This window comes from Spermophilus citellus (genome assembly GCF_964194105.1).
Source record: "Spermophilus citellus genome assembly, chromosome: 14".
NCBI lineage: Eukaryota > Metazoa > Chordata > Mammalia > Rodentia > Sciuridae > Spermophilus > Spermophilus citellus.
Genome location: NC_138194.1, coordinates 45,380,353 through 45,407,771, shown reverse-complemented (window position 1 = coordinate 45,407,771; position 27,419 = coordinate 45,380,353). Strand labels below are relative to the sequence as shown.

The 27,419-nt window shown below is 33.3% G+C and overlaps 1 protein-coding gene across 21 annotated transcripts in view; it reads left to right on the top strand.

The window, feature by feature from the left end:
- STAU2 (staufen double-stranded RNA binding protein 2) overlaps positions 1-27,419 on the top strand; it is a 333,473-nt gene that overhangs the window by 243,542 nt on the left and 62,512 nt on the right. The window lies entirely within an intron of this gene.

Sequence of the window (27,419 nt, the reverse complement as noted above, 5' to 3'; positions counted from 1 at the left end):
ATATATATATCGGTATTTATTGTAATCAACTTCTAGTCAACAAAAGTAAGATTGTAACAAGAGACACGTTACTTGGAATTAAAAAAAATAGCAATTTTACAAACAATAAACAAGAACCAGGCTTATATATTGTGTATCTATCATGTGCTGGGCTCTCTGTATTATTTTGCTTGCTTGTTTGTTTATTTATTGTGGTGCTGGAGATAAAAACCAGGCAAGAGCTCTACCACTGACCTACATTCCCAGTGCAGACATTTTGCTTATTTATTTCAGTTACTTGAATGAGGTATAAACTGTACCAGTTGTATATTTGTGTACAAATTAGTGAAATTAAGCTGAGTGATTCCTAGTGGGTAAGCTTCAACTTGGATTCCAATCAGGCCTCTAGATAAAGGGGTGACCATTAAGTGAAACAATTTGCAGCTCTGATGGGTATTTGGTTTTACTTTTGATTAAGTTCACCTCATAGGTTTTTTTCTCTTTTCCCCAGGGTAATTATGCCATAAAGTCTTATACTGATATTTTAAAACTCAAAGAAAGAGAAAAAAACCTTTCCACATCACAATCATATATTCATTGATTGTAGACTATGTACAAAACCTTTGTGGTACTAGATGTCTTAAATGATAATATCTATACTCCTTAGCTTTTGAGGTCATTATAATATAATGGAGCAAAAACCATGACTCATACTGGTTCAAGTACTAAGGAACCTCACTGTCTCGTGTGAATTCAGAGGACAAGTGAGCTCCAAGGTTGATTGGGGAAGCAGCTCAGTGATGTCAGCAAGGATTTAGGTCATTACCATTTCTTAGCTTTGTCATCTTCTACTTCATCCTCTGATTCAGAAGGATAGCCAGAGAAGTTCTGTGTGTCACACATCCTACCCACTTCTGAAAGAGAGACCCGACCTTGGGTGTTGGACAAACACATCTGAATTGGGAACCACTCCAGCCATCTTTTGTTCATCACTATGGGCCTGGTTGGGCCATCCTATGCCCATCTTTAAATAGGTCACTCACAGGAGAAATAAGACCACTGGTAAAATGGTAATTGGGGAATCATCCACCATTACTACAACATGAGGGAGCAAATGTATGTATTTAAAATTTTCTGGTATCCACACGTTTAAAAAGTAGTTAAAATTTAATAATACATTTAATTTAACTCAATATATCTAAAATATTTCACTATGTAATCAGCTTTTCTCATTCTTGAAACTTTGTCTATTTCACCTTTACCTGTGATTTTAGACTATCACATTTTAGGTGCTTAATAGTCATATATGTTTGGATGGCACAGGTCTATAGGATGAAACCCCAGGAACATTATGATTGGGTCCCTGCCTGTGTCTCCAGTCTCATCTTCCACCATTCCCCCTGTGCCTAGTTTGTACCCATACTCTGTCCTGGCTGTACTGAGTTACCACATCTTGTGCTCTTATCCATCCCTGTCTACACTTGTGCTATTCCTTCTGCCTTGCCCATTCTCTTTGCTCATAGGGAAACTTTAATTTTTAACTTTGTTGCATTACAACTTTTAATTTTGTTGTGTCATCAGATCCAGCCAAGATGTCATTCCAGTCAACAGGCCTTCTTTAAACCGACAGAGTCAAAATTCTCCTTTCGTTGCACACTGTACTTTTTATATTATCCCATGGCTACAATTATCAGACTTTTCCCCATGATGTCTTGGTATTGGTCTGCCCTCCTGTGCAACAGCCACCTTGAGGTCCAAGAGGGTCTCATTGCTTTTGGTATTCTTGGTGTCTGTGCTCTGACAGATAGGAAGTACTCAGTACATATTTACAGGATGGAATTAAATTGAGATTTCTAAGAAAATTAAAATGACTTGTATTTGGTAGAATTTATTAGGTGAATTCGTGAGAGAAATGTTTGGCCAAGAAAGCTTTCTCTGATGGTGGCCATCTAAGGATATATTTTGTGATCCCAGTATTTCCAGATGTTGCCCTCAAAGTATTCATATACCCTGAGTACAAATGTGTAGCTATCATTAGGAGTCCATCATATATCTCTATTAATTCTTTTACTGACTACTTATAACCTTTAATTTTTCTAATCTTTCATAGCCTTCTTGGTGTCCTGAATTGTTTTCTTCAAGTCCAGGAACTATCTCCTGATTCTAGCATCTGTCATATAGTAAACAAACCAATAGTCACTGAATAATGTTGTTCGTGACTGCATTCCTCAGAATCTAAAGAGGCAGGAACATAATAGGCTATAGCAACAATTACCCAAGACAATTACAACTTTTAGTTAAAGTAAAATATACTTAAGTGACATTTTATAATAGTAGACCCCACATCATCATCTTATAGATAGATGCTGTGGCATTTCTAGTATTGCACAGATGCAGTGTAGGTTTTGAACTTTAGCTGCTTCCCCAGGTCCATATATTCAGCCACAGAGCTGAGTGCTATGGGGTGTGAAGGACTGGGTATTGTTACTGCTGTTAGCAGCTTCTGGGAGATCCTGTAGCTGCCAGGATTCAAAATATAACTTTGAGTTTTGCTTACATTTTATGAATCAGGGTGCCAAAATAGATATATTAAAAAGGCAAATGAACTTTAATGTTTATTTTGGAAAAGTGCTTTCTTATTGATTTTTATCTTTCAAAATACTTCCTCTATCAGGAGCTTATCCCTTTATTGGAGAAATAAAAATTTCTTCTGCTTTTAACTTTATAAATTTTCCATTTTAAGTTAAGAACTTTAATACCTTAAAATAAATTAGAGCAGGACACTCACCAGTAACTCCTTCTTGCCACTGGATAGATATTATTTATTGATAGATAGTCTGGAGCAGAAGACAGCATAGGTAGCCCAAGGGCCAAGTTTAATCTGTTACCCAAACTAATAATGGCCTTTACATTTTGAAATGGTTAAAAAAAATAAAAAGAAGAAAATTTATGACATGCAAAAATACAGAATTCAAACTTCATTGGCCATAAATGCATTTATTGGGACATAGCCACACCATTGATGCAGGTTTTGCTTGTGGCCACTTACACACTTCAGTGGCAGAGATAAGTAATTCAGGCAGAGACCTCATTGGCTGCAGTGCCTAAAATATTTACTACTTGCCCCTTTACAGAAAGTGTTTGCCAATTTAATCCTAGGTTTAAAAGGAGAAAACATTAAGCTTTTGTATTTTATATCAAATGTTATATTAAATGTGGTCATTCAGAGTTCATTCTCTTTCAGAAAAGACTCTGTGTCCTAGAAATATTGCCCATATTGTAGCACAATAAGACTTGAATGTGGATTTTGGATTTATTTACTCTACAGTGAAAACCAGTTTTATTCTCGGGGAATAATAAATAAATCTGTCTTCATTTTCATTAGAGGATTGAAATAAAGTTTGCCTATAGCAAAGATTACTTTTGTCTCCTTGCTGAAATTCCATTTAGAAACACTTCATGGCTGGATTTTTTTAAGTTATAGGGAATATTCATTTGTTTCTGTAGTGATCTTTCATTTCAGATGTATAAGCAGTTTCCAGAAATAACAGTGAATTATAGGAGAAGGTAGTGGGAAGATTGAATATTATGTATTTTAGAACTGACTCATAATTTCATTTATGCTTAGTACAGCATGACCACATTTCTAAGAGGTTGCATATATCCAATGATATTGTGCTCACAAGTGACTTATTAATTTGAGCTATAAAATAATTTTGGACTGTAGTCAAAACCCACAAATTTACTTATTGCTTTTTTCTCCTGCTTTTTTTTTCCCTTGGAATGATGAATAACACCTATTTTAAACAGCAAAATGTGTGAAATTTTAAATATAAAAACCCGACTTTCCTAACTACACTGCAAAAAAGAGAGAGAGAGAGAGAGAGAGAGAGAGAGAGAGTTAGTTTTAGTGTGGTTATGTAATCTATACCTCAGCATAGCTATACATCAGTGTTTTGCCAGTGTATCTTTTTAAAGATAATTTCATGTTTATGATATTATAAGACACAAATTAAAGTATAAATAGAATCCAGAATTTCTCTAGTGTCAATTTTGGACCTGCACAATGCCCTACTATCATTAATTCTTTAATTTTTAATTCAGTATTCTAATTCTTAATGTACCATCTATATTAAAAATATTTAGGTAGGAATTTAGTATTCTTACTATTCTACATGCCTCTATGTTTGATGTTGGTTTGAAGATCACTGGGGAAATATTCTGAAAACCTTTTTGTTAACAGTTCACACTAATGAATCATAACCAGATACCAATACATACCATATGTATATAATTGGCTAAATGGATGTGAAAGTTAGAGTGGAAAACTGTTGCCTATATAGACTTTTTAAAAATGACGATCAATGGAATATAGATCCCTGGGCCACAGATTTGAGAGCCTGATTGCCCACTGGAGGTCACTTTTATAACCTAAGGAGTATTACCTTCCTCATAAATTCAAATTATGGTGTTGTGCATGATTTATTGCCCTATTTAAAACTGAAAAACAGTAACCTCCTCTCCTCTAGCAGTACACCTTCAATTAAGTCATGCCTTTCTCCCCATGTCCAAAATTCCTTTTTGGACAAACTTGTTACTGCTTATATTTTAAAATTTTCAATATTATTCTTTCATCGCTGATAGTTATTTGGCCTGCTCTCTTTCTTTCTGTGTTGTCTTTCTTAATATCTCATATTTTTAAAATGCCCTTTCATTAATTGGCTTCTCTTTTACATGTCTGAATGGATGAAATTTGAAGGCATTTTTAAACCCCCAAATATTTACCATTTGTGAAGTTAAATCACAAAGGCCAAGTAGTGATAATACATACAAAAACATTGAGGACCAGTTGCAAACTTTGTGTCAGAAATAGTTTAAAATATATAAATATAGAAATATATTGAAAGGCTGTGGAAAATAGGAGTGATCAATAAAAGAATGATTTATTTGATGAAGCTTTTTTTAGGAGTTGAGGACCAAACATTATAAGGTTATTCAATATAGGCAACAACATGAGAAAAGATAGAAACATGGAGGTTGGCAAAAGAATATGTGGGGAAAGAAAAACTCAGCTTGGTAGGAGCTCATGGACTAAATGATGCTGAATGAGATTAGGCATTAATACATTCTTAAAAGCTACTCTGGACAGTATGCAATTAATGTTCTTTGCAGCCAAGAGCCATTCTTCGGTTAGGAACAAGGAATATGACTAGGTTGGTATCTGTAAAATCAATCTGGTAGCCAGATGCAGGACTGACTATGATGGGGAGGATGGGTTCTATCCCAGTAGGGGAATGGGTGCTGATTACCTTGATGGATGTAACCCTGAAAATGGCAACAAAAGCAGCAGATTTTCCTGAAAGACATTCAGAGAATCCATTGGCTTTAATGATCATCTGAGTATGAAAGAATGAGAACAATTAAAAATGGCCATTAAAGAAAACTATCAAAAAGGCACAGTGAGAGGTAGGTAAATTCTGTTTTCAAAAAGCAACAATAAAACTGAACAAAGTTGTCAAAAACAGCAAAGTTAGGAAATTAATAGAGGGCATTTACCAAATTGAGAAGCATTTATTTATAGAAAAACTACTGCACTTAAGGTAAGAAAAGTAGGATTCTATGGTGTTCCTAGTGGGGTATGCTCTTCTCCACCTCTAGACCTGCACAGTAGTTCTCAAGGTCAGGAAAAGCTATGCAACCTCGGAGTTTCACTGGAGAGGCCTTATAAAGTGAAATGTGAAAAGGCTCACCCTATCAGCATTGTGATAAACAGTAGACATCTTAGTGGAAAACAAACAAGAAATGTGAACTAGTAAACTTGGTGAGACTGAGGTTACAATCTTAATTGGATCCAATGGTGAACCAGTAGAGTAATCATAAATTTATCAGGGAGATTTGGGAAATGACAGTGTTACTGGGCCTTGATAAACTCAACATGTGTTCCTGGCTGACTAAAAGGCTTTATACATGTGCAGGAGAGATTAGAGGAGACTTAAACTATCTATATACTCTGGTTGACTGAAATTCTGCACATATGCAAAGGAGGTGCAGGAGGACCTGGCAGAAACTAAATGCAAGGGAGAGCTTGAAAACTACCTGAACTTGATGTGAGCCCCAAACTACACAGATTCACTGGCAGAGGATAGAAACTTTACTGGTTTAGGGTGTTGAAGCAGAACCAATAACCAATCATTGGCTGACCTGTAAGCTATGTATACACAGAACGACCCCCTAGGAAACCAGGCTTAAAATTTTAAAAACTGAGTAGTGATACAAGAAATTGTGCACCATGAGGAGGATGGATTCCACAGATTTAGTCCAGGAAAGTTAGTAAACAATAAAACAATAGCAAGAACAATCCTGAGGGGAAAAGATTAAAATCCAAAGTTTCTACAATATTGTAATTAAAATCCCATTTTTCAATAAAAATTTAGAAGATATGTAAAGAAAGAAAAGGATGATCAATACTCAGGAGGGAAAAAGTAGTAGTGGACCTCTTGTGAATGGGTTCAGATGTTGAACCTAGTAGACAAAGACTTGAAGCGGTTGTAATGAACAAAGGGAATTACAAAAACCACACTTAAAGAATTAGAGGATGATGGTATAGCAACAATAACTCAACAAGTAGAGAATCTCAGTACAAAGACAGAAATTAATAAAAAAAAATCAAAAGAAAAGTTTGGAGTTGAAAAATATAGTAACTGAAATGAAGAAGTCACTAGGGTGACTAATAGATTTAAGATGATTCAAGAAGTCCATAGACTTCAAGATAGATCAAAAGGAACTATCTAGTTGAAATAACAGAGGAAAAAAAGGATTTTAAAAAGTGAACAAAGCCTCAGAAACCATACAGCAACATCAACCTATAAAAAGGATTAACACCCTTATAAATGTTGGTTTACCCTCCAAAATTCAGTTACTACATATGCTATTTCATAAAAGAAATTTCATTTAAAAAAAAACTCCTGTGAAAATCTCGGTAGACACAGAAAAAGCTTTGACAAAATTCAACAGTCATTCCTTGTTGAAAACCCTAAACACTCCAGAAGTAAAAGACAACTTCTTTAATTTGATAGAGAGGATCTACAAAAATACCTACAGCTAATATTGTCTTTATGGGGAAAGACCTTCCTCTAAGACTGGGAACAAAGGAATGATGTCTGCACTCACTACTACTCAACTTTGTACTAGATATTGTAGCCTGTGTGATATGGCAAAGAAAGGAGATAGAAAAAAAGAGGAAAGGACGGGGAGAGAAAAAGAATATGAGTAGAACATAAAGTATGTAGTTTGGAAAGGAAAAAGTAGAACTGTATTTTTTGCAGATGGCATGATCTGGTATGTAGAAAATCCTAAGAAACACACACACACATACCTGTTAGAACTAATAAGCAAGTTTAGTACAGTTACAGACAAGATAGAATGTACAGATCAATTGTACATTGATGCAAAAATCAACTATATTTCTATATACTAGAAATAAATAATCAAAAAGTGAAAATAAGAAGACTATTTTGTTCATAATAGTATCTGAAAGAATAAATACTCAGGGACCAATTTAAACAAGGAGGTACAAGACTTATACATAGAAAACTGATGAGAGAAATCAAATATCTGATTATATGACAGGCATTCAGTATATTCATGGATTAGAAGTTTCCTTGGTTGTTAAGTTGATATTTTGTCCCAAATTGATATATAGATTCAATACAATCCCTAACAAAATCCCAATGGGCTTGTTTGGGGTAGAAATTGAGAAGCTGATCCTAAAATTTAACTGGAAATATGAAGAGATCAGAATAACTAAAACAATTTTGGAAAGGAAGAACAAAATTGGAAGACTTACACTACCCAATTTCAAACTTTATTAAAAAAAAACTATACTATTCTAGTTAGTGGCATAAAGGTAGACATGTAGATCAGTGGAACACATTTGAGTCAGGAAATGAAACTTCCTGTTTATGTTCAATTTTCAGCAAAAATACCAAGGAAATTCATTGAGGAAATGTTAGTTTTTTTAATAAATGGCACTAGGGAAATTAAATATCCATAAGAAAAAAATTAGATCATTGCCTCATACTATATGCAAAAAATAGCTCAAATTGGATAATAGATTTAAATGTAAATGTGATATAGTTTTATATAAAACTTCTGAAAGAAACAGGAGAAATTTTTATGACCTTGAGTTAGGTAGAGAATTCTTAGATAAAACATCAAAAGCATAATTCATTAAAAAACTGGAAGTTAGACTTTGTCAAAATTTAAAACTTTTGAACTTCATAAATACCACTAAGAAAGTAAAAAGACAAGCCACTGATTAGAAGTAAATATTTGAAAATTACATATTTGATAAATGATTTTGGTCTAGAACATACAAAGGGTGCCTACAGTGTAATAATGAGAAGGCAACTCAATTAAAATGAATATGATATAAATAATTCCCTAAAGAAAATATGCAGTTGTCTAGTAATCATCTGAGAAGATGCTCAATGCATAAGCTATCAGAGAAATTCAAAGTAAAACCACATTAGCATGTAATTTCACACCCAGTAAGATAGCTATAACCAAAATAGCAGATAATAGCCAATGTTGGTGGAATTATAGAGAAAATGGTACCTTCATGGATTGCTTGTAGGAATGTACAGCTACTTTGGAACATAGTTTTGCAGTTTCTTAACAAATAAAATCCAATTTACCACATGATCCATTAATTCCACCCCTAGATTATATATTCAAGAAAAAAATGTTTACATAAAGACTTGTGTATGACTTATTCATTATTCATAGTAGCTAAAAACTGGAAACAACCCAAATGCCCACCAGCTGGTGAAGGGGTATTCATACAAAGAAATAGTATTCAGCAATAAAAAGAAATGAAATACGGAACCACTATGCACTACATCTATGTTACAACATGGATGAACTTAAAAAAAAAAAAAAATATATATATATATAAACAGACACAAAGACCACATATTTTACTCCCATTTATACAAAATTTTCAGAAAAGGCAAGTTAGAAACAGATCAGCAGTGCCCTTGAGCTAGAAATGAGAGCTGGTAAACTGTTGTCGGTGATGGAAATGTTCCAGATTTAGATTGTGGAGATGCTAACACAACTTTCTAAATTTATTAAAACTACTCAATGGATGAACTTTAGGGTATATATATTATACCTTAGTAAAGGTGTTTAAAAATAGCTGTATGAGTTTTCATTTTAAGGCTGTTGATGATAATGGAAGTGTTGGTAAGCACTGATTTATATGGGTCAGACTTCAAGGAATTTTACAGCAGACTTTCTATGGAATTTTTTTTTTATTTTAAATTTGGACAAAGGTAAAATGGAAAAACAGATATTAGCACATGTTTCCAAGGCCAAGACTTAACAAATTTCTGGCAGCTCACAGCCTTCTTACTTGCCTGTGTACCTCAAACTTGAAGACTTGAGTCATGGTATTCTTTCTACCTCTCTTACCTTTTATTTCCAGTTTTCTTAGCTTTAGCTTTGTGATCTCTCTTAAATTTCCCATGGTCCTGACCCCAATTCCTGTTAATTATTATTGTTCCACCTAACTTTTGGTCATCATGTTTCCTCTTGCCCAGCCCAATAAACTGATCCTGACTTCTGATTGTTCCTTTTGCCTAACTTGTTTCATTAATTTTTACATACTTAAAAAAAATCCAGCCAACTTTTCTGCCATTTTTTAGCCCTGGGCTAATTATTAAGCCTGCCACACTGACTCACATGGAAATTCCATTGTTTTCTTTTGGAGGTTGGTGACTTCAGTTTTTGCCATATTAAATGTTAATTCCAGAACTGATATTTAGTAGATAGCTGAAGATTTGAAAAAGTAGGAATGAAGATGTAGATTTGGTCCCCAGTTAAGAATAAGAAAATAGGAATGAGCCAAAACATCAACCTTGTGAAAAACTACAAGATAAGGTGAAGGAGAATGACTAGAATCAAAAGGTTAACTTTTCCCCAAAAAAATTTAAAATAGTAAATGTATACCCAAAGTTTTTATTTTACCTTGAATTCTCTAGGTTAATCCATTGTACTAAAAAACTAGCTGCTTAAAAATAAAGGCAATAAATGTGGAACAGATCATTTTGAAGAAAAAAAAATTACAGTTATAAACAAGATAAGTGTGTTTGATCATTTTCTCATAAGAAGCCAATTTATGCCTTAAAGGAGACAATCATACAAAACACAAAACCTGACAATGAAACTGCCTCTCCCACTAGGTGGCAAAAGTAAGCTGCTGGAGAGACCAGACAGCCCCGCTCTCACACCCTGTGTTGTCACTTATTCCTGTGTTGTGTCCTTAAAACCACCACTTTGAAAAATTCAAACACTTTATACTTTTGAAGTATATAGCCTATGTAATCAAAATCTGTAAAATGAAGGAGGGGCAAAAACACACTTTGTGTTGATTTGGGGTAGCAATATGAATGTTTTGGGATATTTAGTATTTATATATAAACAAAAAATTACTGTGACCATTGACAATTTTGTCCCAAGAGTTCTTGGAAAATTCAGCTATTAAATGCCGAGCTAAATGATGAATTTCATTTAGAATAAGCTACTGAATAGATGATAGGGAGCTATCAGAAGTCAATTCTTTTTTTTTTTTTTCAGACACTTTTAAACCAGTCTTTAATTTCAATTCAGGTGTAAGAAAGCACATAAATACAAACATTAATTCAAGGAATCAAGAATGTGGGGTATAAACATGTATGGCAGATACTACTATACTTCATGTACTTTTTAAAACTTCTAAGAATTTGATTACATGTAAAAAAAAAAAAAGAAATCATTGCCCTGTATATTGCTACTTCCATTTTAAGTATTCTCACCAAATTACATTTCCTGAAACTCAACAGAAAGCATTCTCTAATTTCTATCAGAATTTGGTGATCAGAATTGGCTGACACCATCTTTTATGTTGTCTGCAAAACTCTTAAATACCTGGCAAACAGTAGCTTTTTGTCAAATGAATGACACTGAAAAACAGATCCCCAGAGACTGAGATTTTGGGAACCACAGCATCATTTTGAAGGGGAATGTGATCAGCTGTGATCACATACCAGGATGGGCTGTTAAGGTGTAGGTATAGGAGAGCATTGCCCTAAGTGGGCACTGAGAAAACAAATGAAGGTTGCAGAACACTGCAAAATGAACAGTGGCACCCAATTTCTAGGTTTTCCTCCCACTAAAAGGAGATTGCAGTTTCTCATTATCATTTAGCAATCACATTTCCTATAGTCAACATGGTTCCAATAGACAAGCCTAGGCAACTAGTCACTATATATATCATCCCACTAAAGATATCCAAACCCAAGTAACCAAATTTTAGAATACCATCTGGTAAACTTCCTGCATTCAAGACCAACTCACAATTCCTTAAAATCTCATTAGACATAAGGGATTGGTTAGGATGTATTACAGGTATTCCTATAACTAGCCGTATTTACAAGATACAAAATATTTGATACTGTACAGATGTTTATAAAGTGATTTTTAGCACCAAATATGTACAATCAACACTGCAAATTAATTCAACTTTTCAAACTTAACAGATTTGAAATGCATTTATCATCACTGAGATTGTTTTGCTTAAAGTTAAAAATTTGTAGTAAACAATGAATTGCACTTCACTTAATACCATTTGTAACATGTGTCCACATTTTTTTTTTTACAAATGAAGGAGTAAATGAAATCAGTATTTTAGTAATCTCAGATAATTATTTTTAGGGTCCTGAACACTGTTTAATACTAAACACTTTTCATTACAAACTTTTTAAGGGTCTAGATAATTTTGAACCAGTTTATGTATTGTGTACTGAGAAGAAACCATGTATAGTAGAGAAAGGCCTTGATTTAAAGTTCACTTCTAATTATTAGTGGTTTTGTGCAGCTTACCTTACAAGATTCAGTTTTTCTTTTTTGCAAATTCATACCTTTATAAAGATTTTGGAAATTAACTTGAACCCAAGTATTTGGCACATGAGCGCTTAATAAATGTTAAATTTTTTTTCAGTAATCTGAAATACTTCACACACTTAAAGGGACAGATGTCCTTGTCTTTATAAATACAAACAACTCCATTTGAGTAAAAAGCTGATATTACACTTTGTGTTTTCAAGAATTGTTTGTCTTCATTGCCAGTCTAACACTTAATATGGATATATCCATTTTTTAAATTGGCAAGGGCCAAGGAATAACAGACTTCTCTAGGCCCTGGTTCTTCAAATCTTACATCATCTATGAGTGGGGCAAGTTATTTTACCTGAGCTATTTTGTATACTGTTTTAAAAAAAATACAGCATATTCTAGATGAAAAGATAATTTTTGTGTAGTCTATTACTGAATAATATGTTATCACCACATAGCCCCATAAAACTTCATTTTTGTTGGGAGAAAAGAAGTGCCATCATGATTAATGAAAAAATCTGTTAAGTTTGAAAAGTTGAATTAATTTGCAGAAGTCAATTCTAAATGGTTATCCGTCATTGTAAGTAGCTTCCCTCTCTGGACTTTCATGAATATAAAAAGTTTCAGGGGTTTTAATAAATATCTGGGGCTTTGAATATGCTAAAAAAAATAGCCTGAAACAAATGATCACTTTCAAAATGTGCTATTCAGAGGTTTTCTTTTTTAATTACCAAATAATGGTCTGTTTTTATTTTCATATTAAAATTAGTAGATTTTTTCTCCTCTTTTCTCTCTCTAGTTTTATGCATTGTCCTTCTGTTTCCAGGTATCTTTGAATGATGGTAGACTGTTGCTTTTATTCTAATAGAAACTGACTCCCTCACTAAGGTTTGTAAGCCCAGGCCAGTAGTGCAGAGCAATGGATTTTTCCTCCAGAAACAGAGACAGTGTAAAATTGGGGCAACGTTTCCCAAATCTCAGCAAACAAATTTTCGGTTTCTTCTCCTGAAGTACATACTCAGATATTAGCATTGCATCACTAGTCAAATTGTTTTTATTAAATATTTGAATTTTAAAAGCAGCTTGTGATTTATTCATCCATTCAACAAAGATTTATTCAGTATCATGTGCAAAAAAGAGAGCAAGAGAGAGAGCGCTCTTGTTGCTTTTTAACAAGAGGCAAGGTGTTTGGGTATTGTTGGGGTTTTTTTATAGTTTTTGAGAGGAATTTTCAATTTTTGATTCATCATTTAGGTCAGGTCTATGAAAAGAAACCCATTTTATTAATTTTTTCATTCCAGTCTTCTTAATTTATGTAGATGATAGAACTCCTAACAGAGAATCATGTATCATCCCAGGAAATGAGCCTTGTTATTACTTTAAGCTTCATTGATTTGGAGGATTTAAAAGTTGACCATTTCAGTAGGGTAGTAAAGCATATATTCAGCAAAACTTCATTATAAAGCACTTTAATGTACCGTGTATTCATTTATATTTATGCCAAGTGATGTCTCCCCTGTACACTTTGCTATGCAGTGTATCCTTTTCATGGTTACAAGGAAACTTATCAGTCAGGCCTATTGCCTGGTCCCTAACTGCAGTATTGTTAGGGGCTTTTCTATGGCCTCATTTTATGAATGAGGCTGACCTATAATCTCACCTCTAATTGAATTTATAATTGAAAGCTTAACCATTTCTACTGTTTGCTTTTGAAAGGAAATTACAAGTGGTAACAGTTTTTCCACTGGTTTCTGCAGTGACTACTCAAATAAGAATAATTCAGAATAAAAGATTATCATAACATAAAAGTTCATTCATTCAATAAACCTGTATTAAATGTCTGCTGCATATAAGGCAGTGTGACTCTATGTGAGTATATGCACCTAAAGTTCCTGAATTAGAAATTGATGCTGTCCTTCAGAATTAATTGTCATGATTAGGAGAAAATGTATAAGGCAAATGAATGATAACTGAAATAGAAGTAATATTTAAGAAGTTTTAGGAATTGAGCAGGAATGGTTTTGACAAGAAATTTTGACACAGGAGGGATCTTTGGTACGAAGAACTAAGTCTCCCTCTAGGCAATAGGAGACATTCAGTCCAGAGCAGAACTAGCACCGGTCCAGGTGTGAGAGGGGAGGAGCTGGGCTCATTTATTTGACAGTCCCATGATTGAAGTATAGGGTTAATCTTTGAATATTAATGGAGTTAAACCTTGAGGTAGAGATCCAACTGTAGAGTGTCTTTGACACCAAAATAGAGAATTTAAATTCCCTCTAGTGGATCAAGGGCAGACATAGATATTTGCATGTATGCAAGGCAATTCTGGCTAATACACTGGTATAGAGCATAGGCAACAGTTAAGCTACGTTAATTGAGGAATAATTTAGAAAATTTACTTGAGTGATATCTTTTTTTTTTTTTGGTTGGAATAAATATAGTAATGCCCTGTTGTTAGGTGTTATTGTTAAATGGTTCAAATTATTTATTTTTACTTTAATTGGAAACAGATATCCTAAAATATTATGCAATAAAAGGAGAACCCTACTGTAACTTCTTAGGTGATGATCAAATGATCTTTTGCCTCTCAATTGCTAGTGGTAAAAAAAATTCTGATTTCAGGAAAGTGTTTTTCCAGTTGTGCATACCTGTGATCTCAGTGACTCAGAGGATTGCAAGTTTGGGGCTATCCTGAAGAACTTAGTGAGACCTTGTCTCAAAATAAAAAATAAAACAGGCTGGGGGGCGGGGGTGATAACTCAGTGATACTGTGCCCCTAGGTCCAGTTAGGGTTAAGTAATTTAGATTCTAGATCTTTTGAATACTATGTAAAGAGCCCTAAGAAGCATCTTTCATGTCCCACTTTTGGACACTTACCTACACAAGTCGCCAACAGAAATGAAAACTTTGTTGTTGTTTTTGTGTGTGTGTGAAATAATAGGTACTTTCCCACAATTCACTGCTGTGGGGAAAGAAACAACAAAAAAATGAAAAACTTTTTAATCTACATTTATATTTTGGTTGATAGATGCAGGCCAAGAGGAAAATTGACAAATGATCTTGGTCAAAGAACAACAATTTTATTAAACATGCTTTTGGATATACTTGTTGAATTTTATACCCTCCATACCCCACCCTCATACCCAGTAAAGCCAAACTTGTGAGTTCCATAATAGGTAAGGGAAAATAAAGGCAAAAAGAAATCTACAGTTCTTTCCTGAACTGATTATTGAACATCATAATAGAATATGCTTGGAAAACTCTGATCTAAGCTTTTACCTTTAGAAGTTCAAAGTCTAGGGAATGTTATATCGTACATGCTAGGGAAGATTCATTGAGAAGTGAAATGTACTGCTCTGCTTTAATAAATGAGGCGTCTAGAGTGCATGTGCATGGCATATATGATACAAGAGTAACAAATGTAATACCTATTTAAAATTTAAAAAACATTGAACATAAATATGCAACAACAACAAAGTTTTCATTTCTGTTGGCAACTTGTGGAGCTATGTGACCAGAAGTGGGACATGAAAGATGCTTCTTAGGGCTCTTTACATGGTATTCAAAAGATCTAGAATCTGAATTTTTAAAACAGATCATTCTTTGCCATTAATATCTGTTTTCTTTGAAGAGATGTATTTCCATTTAAAAGTCTAATGTTATTTAAGATAAATTTTGAAGACCCAAAGTCCTTAGTTAATCTTTTTTTTAATTAAATAACATTTTAACAAGGATTCAATACTTGTATTTAGTAAATATCCAACTGGGAGGGTTTCTGCAATTCTTTTTAGTAGGAAAATTGGCACAAAAGAAGTGTTCCTATTACCAAATTAGTTACTTTGAAGTCTATGGCAGACTGCATCAGTCTCTTATTTGAATTGGTGCTACAGAAGACACCCATTGTACATCATTAGTGATGCATTAAATTGGTTATTTATGTTTTAAAATCTAAGCATAGTGGAATCTTTTGTGTTTGCCTTCAGAGATTGCTGTTATAGTAAAACATTTTGAAATGAGTAAAGTTGTCTTTTTGGTTTAGTGAATGCATCATTGGAGACCTTAAAACTTAGTCTCTAACCACTCATGTTCTTATTTAGTAGAATGTGAGAAAATTGTTTAGGTTACTTTATATATTAAGGGGAAAAAATCACATTATTTGTGTTATCACTTTAATATTTACAGTGAAGAAATAATAAAGGAGATTTATTGATCACATCACTAATCTTAAGTTTAGTCTTTTATTGAACATAGTAAGATTATACTCTGCTATTTTATTATGGTCATATATTATAATATCAGTTTCTTCTTGTTGCCAGGAAGATCATATAGTTATTTTTGTAATGAAAAATACAACTAATCTATGTATTGGAAATCTCATTTTCAAGCTTTTCTTAAAGAAATTTGTACAAGTGATGAAAAACAGGTGGCCAACATGATTGTCTTCTAATTGCTGGTGGAAATTAGCATATTTTACTGAAAGTCTCCACAATGTACTGTGTAACCTGATATTAGGAATGGTTAAAACTTTTTGCTTAGCAACTAAAAATATACTAAATCAAGTAGACTGGAAGAGAATGGATCTGATATATTTTTTTAAATCCCATTTTGTTGCCTCCCTCCATACTTTATTTAATGGAGACTCTCAGAGATGACTTCACCTCTCAATTCCCTGAGAAACAAAGAATAAATAAAATAAATGCATGAAGTCTCAGCTTCAGAGCAGTCCATGAGAGCACCAATTTCTTGCCTATATTAACTGCTTGTCTAAAACAGAGGTATTTCACTTCTGGTGATAGTTCTTTTCTACTCCTGTGCTTCAGAGCTCATACTCTGAGATATGCTGTTTCTGGGACTTAGTTTCCCAGCAGTTGTCATCTACCAGCAGTTGTCTATAATATTGATTGATTGAATGAGGCCCACTTGCATTATAGAGTCTAACCTGATTTAATCAACTCATCATCACTCTTAATCACATCTACAAAATGCCTTCACAGGAAGATCAAGATTAGTGTTTGACCAAACTAAGCACCACATCCTAGCAGAGTTAACACATAACTATCATGCTTCTTACCAGCTCATAGAATAATTAGAAAACATATTGGGATTTGACACTTGGTTCTTGTGCTCACAGGCTGGGTTAACGTTGGGCAAGTTTCTTAATCTCCTGAATAGAAGTTCCCTTGTTTACACAATAAAAGTGATATGCATTAGTCTACATGATCTGTAGATCATTGTGCCAGTTACACAAATACCTAAGAGATAAATTGAATGTATAATGAATGAAAGAAGAAGAAAGATTTGATTTTATATGTCACCTGAATATAGAACTAAATTTAGATGTCAAAATCACATTAAAAGTTCTTACTAACAAATCTTCGTAGCAAAAAAAAGCAAACATGTACCTAATATATTATGGTGTCTGTGTGTATTTACTTAGTTGTTGACTCTATTTATGGAATGTATGCAGGCCACTGTGTATACAAACATATAGACTATACTGCAGACATAAGCTCTATGTTAATTCACTCAAAAACATTGAATGACTTCTAAATGTCAGGCAATGTGCTAGGCACAGGCCCCATTGCACCAAGAGTTTTGCTGACTTTGTCTTTATTACTTCCTTCATTAACCTGTGACAGATAATAGATATTGCCTGGAGGAATTACATTTATAATATTTATAACAATAGTTTACTATTTTTCCTCTATAAATGAGGTGGTATATCATATTCTGGCTCTGCTAAATGCTTCTTAAATAATATAAATTACATATAAGATAAACTTTAACTGAAATGACTTTATCTTATTGGCAAATTTATAAATAGTGTTTTCTTCTAGTCCTTAAGGGATCAATATGTTATGTTGCCATCCACAAATATGTATTGGCATCATCAGCTTTCACTATGTATAATGTTGAACCAAATTTTAGAGATTTGCAGAAATACCTTTTGAATTTGATAAAGAATGTGGGATGTTTTATTCACTTCTTTTTAAAAAAAATAAAAAGTCTGTCATATAATAATTATGATGATAGAGAAACAATTGAGTGTGCCCTTTTGCTATTCTATTATAAATTTGAGAGAGAAGGTTCAAAAGATTAAATTAATATCAGGAAGAACATTTATATAATTTCTATAAAGTTTGGTATAACAAACTCAAGCTAATTGAGATGATGTATTATTGTACTCAGCGATAACTAAGTTGCAGAGTGTCTGTTACTAGTATAATCGACATTGAAAAGTCCTCCGATGCAAATGGGCTCTATTTCAGCCTTTCAGTTACTAAGGGATACTTCATAGAAAATGACTTATATTTTTTCTCAATTAGAACCTGAATGTCATCTTTATATCACCTACTTTAATGGGCACATCCTTTTCCAATAATAAGCTGCCAACAATAGATAATGATATCTATTATTGAATATTGATTAGCTTGTGCTTTGATTCCCTAATATAAAACCATTCCATAGTCTTAGTAATTCAGACTAAATTAAAAAAATAAGCTTTATACTATAAAAGTAATTTTAGATGTTTATTCTTTTAAAAACAAGTCTTATGATTCTTATGATAACATCAAGGTCTAAAGCTTCAGGTTAAAGAAAAATATAAATCCTATAATATGAAAGGGGGACTTGGCAGTTATTTAATAGACTTGAGCCAGTTTAATAGATGAAGTAATCCACTATCTGTGGGGTTGAGTTCAGAAGATAATTGCACATTCTTTACTTCTTAACGATTGTTCAATGTTAGAAAAAAAAAATCATCCAGAATTTTAAAATGCCAGACAAGAAATTAATTAGCCTTTCCTGATGAAAGTAGATGTTCCTTGGAAGCATTTGACCTGTGGTTTTCATATACTTGTGCTAATTTTATAGTAAATCTATTAATATAGTAATTTTGACAATAAAGTAATAAAGTTTTCAAGACTGAAAAGACTGTTAGCAACGGTCTAGATCTGTCTGTACTGTCCCAACTCCTCAACCATCAGCTAGACACATATGGCTCTTAAGCATCTGAAAATGTGGATTAGTTAGTTTTTATTGGTTAAATGTTAAAATGATAATATATTTAGTATAGTGGGTCAAATAAAGTATAAAACTAAAATTAATTTCATCTGTTTATTTTTACTTTTTAAATGTAGCTATAAAAATCACATATGAAGCTGCATAATATTTCTATTAAACTGTGCTGGTCTAGTCAGCACTCATTGGAAGATGAGAAAACTGAAGCCCAAAGAAGTAAAGACTTAACTAAACAGCAGAGCTTACACCAGAACTCAGGCTTTGGGATACAGATGCAGTTCTTCCTTGCTAGCACACTTCGTCAAGTATGGCAGTTAAAATTATAAGACACATAGACATTCCAGAGCATATACATCCAAGTAAGTATTAGTTCCTCCAATGTGGTCATCTTGCTATTCTATTATAAATTTGAGAGGCATCTTGAGAGGCCATGCATGCTTATTTTACTCACATATTTAAGTTATTACAAAAATGTTTTCAGAATTTTTAAAAAAAAATTTTAACAGCAAATTTGTGACTTTTTGAAGTGATTTGGGTTTTTAGAAATAACTACAAGATATTTGGAGATGTCTGCTAAATAATACTGTGCCTGGAACAAGTGTGTCATAAAAGAAGGGGGCTTCATGTGTATGTTTACATGTGTGTAAGAGAGAAAGAGAACATACACACCAGGTAGACAGTCTTGTGAAGGGGAGTTCCAAAGTAGAATTCTGCCACTGTGCTAATCATTTGTTGGTCCCCAGGTGAATTCACAAACTAATACTGATTTGAATACATAATCTCTTAGATATTTTAATTATTATTTTATAGTCATATTTTTCATTAGATAAACTGAAGAAAATGTTAACTATACACATGTATATTTGGCCTTGTTAACTATCCCTCCAATAGTTTATTTTGAGAGATACTTTGAGTAAACTAAATAATGAAAAAATTGTCAATTTTTATTGACATTCACTTGAAAACTGGAAGACTGTATAATATTACATTAAATAGAGAAAGTACTAAATAAGAAACTAAATTGTTTGGTAAAGTAACTGATAACAGTTTTTAAGAATAACTCGTAATAAGCTTTTTAAAGAAAGATGTAAATGCTTAAGATAAACTTCCTTTAACATGTGACCATTTCATAAGAAATATACTCATTAGTACTACTATAAAAAAAATCCTCAATTCCAATTGAATGTCAGAATATGTTTATTTTGTAAACTATATGGTGCTACATATTTGTATCCCTGAGAGGAAAATGTATATTGTAACAGCCAGCCAAATGAAGAAATCTTTCCGTGATTTGCTATATGATTTTCAAAATATTAAGTAGCATACTTAATATCTGTAGATTATTGAGTACCACAATCATATTCCCCTTTCTATCATCAAATTTTATATTTATCAGTATATTTGGTGCTTAGTATACCTAAAAGGTGTTGCCTACTTCTAATTTGAACAGATCAGTTTTCTTCCATGGTATTTTTAGGTTATACCCAGCTATCCCAGAATGTGATACAAAATAGAATTATGGTTTCAATTGCAAATAAAAATATATCCAAAAAATAATAATCTAAATGCTTTTTAAAAAAAATCAGTAGAATACATTAATTTAGAAATGGGAACATAAACTGAGCATGGTGGCACACACCTGTAATCCCAGTGGCTCAGGAGGCTGAGGTAGGAGGATCACAAGTTCAGAGCCAACCTTAGCAACTTAATGAGGCCCTACACAACTTGGAGAGAACCTGTCTCTTTAAAAAAAAAAAAAAAAAGGCTAGGGATGTGATTTCAGTGGTAAAAGAGCCCCTGGGTTCAATCCCTGGTACAAGTCAGAAAGAATCCTAGTGGCTTGGGTGGATGAGGCAGGAGGATTATGAGTTCAAAGCCAGTCTCAGCAAAAGCAAGGCACTAAACAACTGGGTGAAACCCTGTCTCTAAATAAAATACAAAAATAGGAATGGGGATCTGGCTCAGTGGCCAAGTGCCTCTGAGTTCAATCTCCAGTTACCCACCCCCCACCAAAAAAAAAAAAAAAGGAGAAGAAGAAGAAAGAAAGGAATACAGTTTAGGTTCTTAATCTGAATATATGGTACAATTAGTTTGAAAATATAACAAAAATGTTAATTACGAATGACCTATGAGGCTTTGCAGTATCTTATTGATTTGTTCTCCATTTTGTTGGCTCAGTGCAATTGAAAGACCTTGTTTTTCCTTCTGGATGCATGCATATCTACCAAATTTTAAATGTTATTTGTTAACAGGATTTTCATTGAAATTTAAGATGTTTCATAATAATTTGATATTTCTAGTTACAGTTCAAATGGCTTTTTGTAGATAACTTTTAAAGATTATTTGCTCTGAGCAAAGAATTTCATAGATTTTTAACAGAAGGTGGTATAACTATTGCTGCCCTTTCACATTACCCATAAATGTGGAAGACTTTGATACTCAAATCATCTGATCAAACTGAACTAGTGTTTTATCTTCTTTGGATATTTGCTGTAGATGGTCTTGAAAGTCATTCAGTGGTTCTGTGTTTTAGGAGAAGGTAAACTTCATTGAGTTCAACATAAAGGAGTATCTATTAGTAAAGGAAAAGTGTCAGTTTGGAAAAAATGTTAGTTTGAAAACTTGTAGGCAGGGGTTGTGGCTCAGTTGTAGAGCACTTGCCTAGCATGTGTGAGATACTAGGTTTGATTCTCAGCACCACATATAAATAAATAAATGGTCCATTGGCAACTAAAAATGAAAGAAAACTTAAGTGTTTATTTTAAGATTACCTGCAATCATGTGTGTGCACATATATGCGTTCAGAGAGAAAATATGTATATGTTTGGTAAATATTCCTGCAGACAAATTATATACCTATCTAAATATACAGTTTTACTTAAAAACTATTTAATAACCTCCTAATCATATGTGGTGGATATTTTACTACTACAATAAATGTAAATGCGAATGATCATTTTCCAGTATTGTATTGTGGAATTTTTGTAACATACAGAAAAATTGAAAGGTTTTTCTAGTGCATAACCATATAGTTAATTGCCTAGATTGTACAATATTTTACTATACTTTTCATTGAACATCTTTATTTCTGTGGTTCTCTATTAATCCATCTCTTTTGAGATGTAGTGCAGGCAGACATATCTGTATACTCTCTGCCTCTCCTACTACTTTTGCAGGTGTGTTTTTAATTTGAGTTCAGTATTTGTTTATGGACCTTTTTTCTTTTGAGATAAAAATGTAAAAATCTGAAAGGTACCAGTTGACAGGTTCTGACCATAAGCCTGTGAAACTCAAACCCCTATTGAGAGATAAAGCATTACTATCACAATAAGGTCCCTCACTTTCCTTTTCAATAAATCCCAGCCCTCATCACCCTCAGTAGCAACCATTGTTCTGATATTTTCCACCACATATTATTTTTAAATGTTCCAGAACTTCACAAAAACCCACATAGAATATACCTTTTTCTGTGATGCTTCTTTTATTTAGCAGTGTTTTTGAGATTCTACCCTATTGTGTGCATCCCTAGTCTGTTTTTTTTCTGTTGCTGAATAGTATTTCATTGTATAAATTATTTATTTATTCATTCTCCTTTTGATAGACACCTGAGCTGTTTCTACTTCTTAACTATTGTGAATACAGCTGCTGTGAACATTCTTGTACAGGTCTCTGAAGACATGTTTTAATTTCTCTTGGATCAGTTCCCAGGAGTGGAATTGCTGGGTCATAGAGTAGTTATACATTTTTCATGAGACACCCATTGACATTTTTACCAAGGATGAATGAAAGTTCCACTTGGTGCCGATCCTCACCAACATTTTGTACTGACTTTTTAATTTTAGTTATTTTGGTGGGTGTATAATGGTATTGCATTATGGTTTTTAGTTTTTTGTTCCCCAATGACTAATGCTGTTGAGTACTTTTTGTTTATTGGTCATTTATATATCTTTCTTTGTGAAGACTCTTCCTTTTTTTGGTCTGTTTTAAACTAGATTTTTGTGTGTGTGTGTGTGTGTGTGTGTGTGTGTGTGTGTGTTTACTGGGGACTGAACCCAGTGGCACACTCTCATTGAGCAACATCTCCAGCCCATTTTTATTTTGAGACGAGGCCTGCCTTTAACTTGTGATCTTCCTGCCTCCATCTCCTAAATTGCTGGGATTACACAGATGATTCACCATTCCCAGCTTGTCTTTTCATTATTAAGTTTTAGGAATTCTTTATATTCTTGCATACCAATTCTTTGTCATCTATTTTCATATAGCATATATAGCTTTTTACCTCCTTATTCATTTTTACTGGTGTATTTTCATAAGCAGAAGTAGTTTTTAAATTTTTTCATATTTTTATTGGTACATTATAATTAGACATAATGGAATTTGTTGTTACATATTCATACAGGCACATAATGTAACAACAATATAATTTGATCAATATTGTTTTCTAACATCTCTCCTTTAGAAGTTTTAAGTTTTGATGCAATCTAGTTTTTTATTTTATGATTAATTTGTTTTAAGAAACCTATACCTTGTCCCAATTTGCAGAGGTTTTCTCCTATCTCCATTTAAAAGCTTTATAGTGTTAAGTTTTACACTTTAGGTCTACAGTAGACCTCAGGTTAATATTTGTGTGTGGTATGAGTAAGAGGTTGAGATTCATTTTTCCTTCTTTCAAACACAATTAAATTTCCTTGGCATGTTATTTAAAATCAAATGGCCAAATAAGTGTGGGTCTATTTCTGAACTCTCTAATCTCTTCCATTGACTTATTTTTTGATCCTTATGTTAATATTACTGTATGTAGCTTTATAGTCAGTGAATAGTAATATCTGAAAAGCTGCATGTTTGCCAGGATATATACTACCTTTATTTTCTTACTAATGTGATTTCCAACTTTGTACTACCATAACTAATACTGCCATGAAAATCCTTACCACATATATCTTTCCCCAGTTTTTGAATTATCTTCTCAGAGTTAATTTCTATATGTAGGAATTCTGGGTTAAAGGACGAGTGCATTTTTCATTTTGATACATAAATCCACTCTGTCTTTTACTCGTCTACCAACCTTTGCATTACAGTACCTGTTTTCTTATACTATATGAAGAGTTAAACTTCTAAAAGTTAAATTTTAAAAAACAAGAATTCATGGACTTGGATTCTAAGATGTTTATGTGTGTGTGTGTGTGTGTGTGTGTGTGTGTGTGTGTGTGTGTATGTTTGTATGTGAAATTGGTGTTTGCTTTTCTTACTAATTTTTATCTCTGAATCATGTAGAAAGTATTTTCAACAGAGTACTTACCTAGGAAGCATTTTGCCAACAGGAGTTGATTTACTAATGCTCAGATTCCTTCTTCACATTGGCTGGTAATGATTCTGCATTGATGGAAGCTGTAGGTGAGGTTGACTAAGGTAATAAGTGCTGCTATGATTGTGGAATCACCTCTAAGAACTTTCACTGAACTCTGTACTTATGCTTTCCAAAACAAGTAAAACATCCTTGAACAATAGAAAACAGCCTGGACTCATTTAATGGATACCTGGTAATTTTCTGACATAATAGTAGCTTGTATGGCACAGTTTACAATGCCAATCTGAGTCACTAACAATGAAATGCTTTATTATTTTTGTACTCTATATTTGTACTAAACTCTTAAATGTTGAAAGTTGAAAACAAAGCTCAGTACTCTGCCTCTTCCCGACTTCCCCCTCCCCATAACCTCTTGGTAGTATGTGGAAGGAATTTTCCATTAACTCTATCTCTTTGTGTCCAGTTTAAAAGTGCAGGGTTGGGGGGCGGGGATCAAAACATGCCAAATTAGAAAAACATTGAACCATGAGATTTTGCCTAGTTTAACAGTTACCTTCCCTTTAATATTTTTACATTGCTAAAGGAAATCTAATTCTATTTACATCTTAAAAGTATAGTGGACTAATATCACAACATACATTACTACGTACATACATACTAATATACAACATACATTTTCTGTATGTTGTAATCTGAAGACATCAGAAAATAAATATGTGACCTTTAGTGAATCACTTAGTTTTCCGAACTATAAAATGAAGGGTTTTTTGATCTTTGCTATCTCCAAGTCTCCTATAGTTCTTCAGTTGGCTTTGTGCCTGAATTCTAACTTAGGATAAAATTTTGTTTGGAAATCAGTAGATTCCACATTGGGAGTGTAACTCAGTGATAGAGCACTTGCCTAACATGTATGTGTAAGGCCCTGGGTTCAAGCACTGTAAAAAGAAAAAGAAGACAGAAAAGAGAAGGAAAGAAAAAAATGAAAGAATCAGTAGATTTTAAGAATAATATAGCTAATTTGAGGAGTTAGAAAAAAGCAAAAGTACAAATTTTAAAAATGTATTTCAACCCCTTCAATGACTATTTCCCAATCCTGCATGCTGTGCCTTGCTACAGAATGCCAGAGCAGGAACTTAGGATGATTTCTTTTGTGTAAGCACACAGAAATATTAGGGGAAATAGACTGTGTGCCTGTTTGAGTCACCTGTTGAGAAAATAGGCAACTATTGACAAGTCTGATTCATGGCTGAGTGACTGCTCTGCTAGCCTTCACATGATCCCCACCGAGCAAAATCTTTGACCGCCTGCTAAACAAGGTCTGTTTGAAGTTTCTTTTTAACATTTCCAAAATGTTAATTCAGCAGGATGTCTCCTCTGGGGTTCTCCATGTCACCAAATCAGCAGCTGTTGAAATCCATTCACTTCAGCATGAAATGTTTTCATAAGTGCTTTTTTTTATTTGTGACAACAGCAAAGTAAATATAAGACTAAAATTCTACCTCATTCAACATTTACATGTGCTTAAACTACTTCTAATTGTAGTTTACATTCGTGGTGTTTATTTGCATGCATTCATACCAATAGACAGTTTTATTATAGAGGATTTGAAGTCAGCCTTGCTGCAGAATATTGTACCATGACCTTCTTCCTAAAATAATTTATTTAAACATTCATACTGTGAAAAAGTAAGAATTTATACAATGACTTTGAAGCAGTTTTTGTGTTTCTTATTAATTACTGGCTTTTATGATTTTTGTGTCAGAAATTTAGGATATGTTTAAATCTCCAGATGTGAATACATGGTAATTATAAATTCTTTGAATTTCCCACTTTAAAGGAAAAATATTGAGCTTCCAAGGAAATAATTTAGCAGGATAAAGTAAACGTAAAATTCTTGAGGTAAAGAACTGAGAACCAGCAAAATCTGATGGTAAAGATAAGGCACACCAAGGCTTACAGATTACATTGACTTGTTTGAATAAAGCTGTACTCCTTCAAGCCAGATCTTTTATTCATTGTAAGTAAAAGCCATATATCTTTGGTTGCAGAGTCAACATGAGAACTGCTACATTTTCTCAGCATGGATTGAACCGTCCCTTTTTTTCTGTTTATTCAGGTTTTAAAAGACTTAAGTGTAGTTTTATAAGTTCACCAGCTTGCTTTAGTCTTTGAGATACATTTCACCTCCCTATTATCAAATTTCATTACATGCGAAGGATTATCAGATCAACCCATTATACAGCCTAGCAGCATGAAGTCTTTTTCCATCTATGAGGTGAATATTGTGTAAATCAGACTCTCCGGTTTCAGTGGGAGGCAGAGGGTTGCACGGTGTCCATTTGTCAAGTTGATGGCACCGCAGTGAGGTTACATTAGCTTGTCTTTGAACAGAAGTGAAATCTTATGCGAAGCTCCCCTTGCTGTCATTTACACTAACATCCATCCTCTTAAACCCAGGCCTCTGAGAAAAACAAAGTGATGGCACAATATAATCAGTCACTCAAGTTGTCTGTCATCTGTTTTCTTAAGGAAATGACTTTTAAGTTACTGGAGCAAAGAACTGTAGAAAATTAACAAAGGTTGTAGTAGTAAAATTAGATGGAATTTTTTTTTAACTGCAGATGTCTTTTTGAGAAGATTTTTATATGCAGAATGCCAAAAAGAATTTTCCCCCCTTTCATAATGAATCTCATGAAATGTATTTCTTCTTGAACAATAGACCTACTGCTGTTAACAACTGGAGTCTTTCTTGCTTAATGTTAATGTTTCCAAAAAACTTTCTGTAAAACTGAGTCTATAAAGCTCTCCAGCTCAGTAGGTTCTCTGACAATTAGCTCACCATCTTTCAATTCAGAGCTATCTGAATTTCAGTTATGTAATGGCAAATCTTGCATATAGTAGGCTACTTGAGGGTAAATGGTACTTTAAATGTAAATTATTAGAATTTCATTACTTAATATTACTCTTAGACAATTCCTTTAAAACCCTAACTACATTGCCCATGATGGCCAGTCTGACTGGTGATCAAAATTGCAGGTTAGGTTTTATTTCCCTAAGCCTGTTTTATGGGCTAAAACACTCAGGTCATTTGCACCCTGTCTCATTCATCATGAAGTAGTTAAACTCAGATTGTTAAACCAGGAGAGATTAGCTGACAGTCAATGGTACATTAGATTAA